The sequence below is a fragment of the Heterocephalus glaber genome, unplaced genomic scaffold (genome assembly GCF_053883595.1).
Source record: "Heterocephalus glaber isolate CG9 unplaced genomic scaffold, H.glaber_assembly_v1.0 deba00001572, whole genome shotgun sequence".
NCBI lineage: Eukaryota > Metazoa > Chordata > Mammalia > Rodentia > Bathyergidae > Heterocephalus > Heterocephalus glaber.
Genome location: NW_028258357.1, coordinates 12,172,308 through 12,175,290, shown reverse-complemented (window position 1 = coordinate 12,175,290; position 2,983 = coordinate 12,172,308). Strand labels below are relative to the sequence as shown.

The following is a 2,983-nucleotide window of genomic DNA, read 5'->3' as shown; positions in this document are numbered from 1 at the left end:
CCTTTCAGGGCTATGTAGAGATCTGCTGGTTTGCATATGACAGAAATTGTCTCTTTCCTCTAAAAAGGTGAAACTTTAAGCAGTTGTATAAACAGTATTTTGTAGGGAAAGCAGAGGAAATACATCATGGTAAATTGCCACAAAGGAAATGAAGGGACAATATGCCTGTTGGAGGTGACATTTAAGCCACGACCTGAAATTTCATTTGATATTTTTTAAAGTGTGATATACACTAAATTTAAAGTGGCTGATCAAAATTAAAACATATTCCATTCCTTGCTGACTAAACTGATGCTTTAAGAAATTAATATTTATATAAGTGTAGAGAAAATGTTTTCATATTGCTGCTAGAAATATAAAATTTAAACCACAAACTTCAGCCAGGCTTTGGTGGCATGCACTTGTAATCCAACCACTTGGGTAATTGAGACAGGAGGATCTCTGCCCGTTCAAGGCCAGCCTGGGCCATACAGTGAGTTCAAGACCAACCTGGACTACATAGTGAGATCTTGGCTCAAACAAACAAATAAATAAACTACAAACTTTAGAAATGTATGTAAGCTTTTCAACCTTGTGGACCAGTTGGCTCAGCCTGTGGTACAGTGGTGGCGGCTTCGGTTCCTGCCAAAGTGCTCTCCCCTCCTCCCCTTCCCAGCAGGCCTAGGGTTGCCTGCCATGCCTCTACTCTCTGCAGCTGCCTGACATTCCAGAGCCAGGAATTTGAAAGACATATCGGCCAGCCTGATACCTAAGGAACAGGCCAGAATTAAGGCCTTCAGACTGCAACGTGGCAAGACTGTGGTGGGAAAATCATGTGAACGTGACAAGTGGTGGCCTGAGAGGTGTAAGGGACTGGTCTATGAAACCTCAGTTCTTGATCCTGACGAGGGCATCTGCTTCCAAGGCTGCTGTGTCCCTGAATGCCAGCAACTGCTGCCCAGAGCTAAGGGTGGGGAAGAACCCCTGCCTGAAGTTTTATTCTGGCTGCTGGTAACTGGACAGGTGCCAACAGAAAAACAGGAATCTTGGCTTTCAAAAGAGTGGGCAAAGAGAGTAGCTCTGCCTTCTCATGTAGTCACCATGCCGGAGAACTTTCCTAAATCTGTACCCCATGTCTCAGCTAGGTGCAGCTACTGCACCCCTCAACAGCAAAAGTAACTGCCCGGCCATATGCAGAGGGCATTGACTGAACCAAGTACTGGGAGTTAATTTATGAAGCCCATATGGATCTGATTGCAAAGCTACCTTGTGTGGCAACAAATATCTACTGGAATCTTTACTGAGAGGGCAATAGTATTGTGGCCATTGACCCTAAGCTGGACTGGTCCCACAGTTTCACCAACATGTGAGGCTATACTGACGCTCAGCTCACAGAACTCGTGCACTTATACCTCACTATCCAGTGACCATGAGGGTGGCAATGTAAGTCCCCATACCAGCCACTTGGTGGGCAGTGCCCTTTCAGACCCTTACCTGTCATGTGCGGCAGCCACGAATGGGCTGGCAGGGCCTCTGGCAAATCAGGAAGTGCTTGTCTGGCTGACACAACTACAAAAGGAAGTTGGCAAAGATGTGTCAGATGAGGAGTTATGAACTACATCTGGAACACACTCAATCTGGACAGTTGTCCCAGGCCATGGCCAAGCAGTACTATAAGGAAGACTGAGCCACGATTTTCCTGTCGGCGAGTTTGCTCTGAAACGCTGCCCAGTGGCCCCATGTCTAAGCTGGTCACTCAGTTGTGTAAGATTGTGCCTAAAATTCTCCTAGAGCAGGGCAAGGCCAAGAATCCTCGGCCCAATGTAGGTGCTGACAGTGGGGTGCTGCTCCAGTACTCTGGCATGACGGAGATGAAGCATTACAGGGACCTGTGTGGAGTCACGGGAACGGGGCATGCTAGGACCCTCTAGAAAGGCCTAAATTCATGAGCTTGGATGGTTCGGTGAAGTTTGTGGACTCTAAGTCAGGGTGAAACTTGGAGACTTGGGGAGAAACTGACTATCAAAAGGAGGCTTACCAACAACAAAATTTACTTTTGTTTCAGGGGCCTTTAAAGACTTAAGACTAAATTGTATCCGAGGCACTGAAAATAAGCTTGAAGTTAAAATCTAAATTAAGACTTTAACAGATAAAAAGTGGTCCCTTCTTCCTCACCAGCTCCCTTCCCCTGCCTGGGATGAGTTGCCCATCAGCCATGGGAGGACCAGGACTAATGTTTGTGAAGTGGGTTAGGTTTGGCCCCCACCATCTCTGGAGTAAGATTCTGGCTCCTCTTCCTCTGGGTCAAAGCAGGTTACAGACCATCGCAGTCACTTGGGATGCCTATTCTGCCTCAAGCTGGGGATACCCTGGACCTGCCCCTCTTGGTCCCAACTAAAGGCCTCTTCCAGAAGGTCTGTCTTATCTGCGGCTTTTCCCAGTCACTGGGATTTAACAGCACTTACTGTGAACTAAGCTTTTTGCTTCCGCAGAACTGAAGCCGCCACTATCTGACCTTTCTCCTGTTAGTGTGCATAGGACAGAGGCGCAGGAATGTCCAGGCCCTTCATGGTCTGGCTCCAGGGGCACGAGCATTTCCTTTTGAGCAGAGATGATTTAAGATCATAGATGGTGTCCTTTGAATATCAGGTCTGTGGGCTGGGGACATTCCATGCAGAAAGCCTCCCTTCTCATCCCATCACGGAAAATGCTCCCTTATTTATCAATGTCTTTTCCCTGCCCCTTCCCCAATAGGAAAGTTGCCCCGACACACACAGTACAGTGTGTGTTTTAGAAGGCCCATTTGCACAGGTTTTCAGTGACTCAGAATGCTCTACTGCCTTTCTTTGAGAAAGGCTTGAGATATGCTCCTACAGTGCCCCCTTCTTCCTCTGCTGCTCCTCCTGCCTGCGTTTGCATGGATCCCCGAACCCTAGTGCCATGCTGTTGACATGGACACACAGTAAACCCTGGGTAACTGTCAAGTCACGAGGCAGACTTCAGG

At 47.7% G+C, this 2,983-nt stretch overlaps 1 pseudogene; it reads left to right on the top strand.

Annotated features, from left to right (window-relative positions):
- Window positions 1–702: 702 nt before the first annotated feature.
- Window positions 703–2,348, top strand: LOC101712472 (citrate synthase, mitochondrial pseudogene; annotated as a pseudogene).
- Window positions 2,349–2,983: the final 635 nt, after the last annotated feature.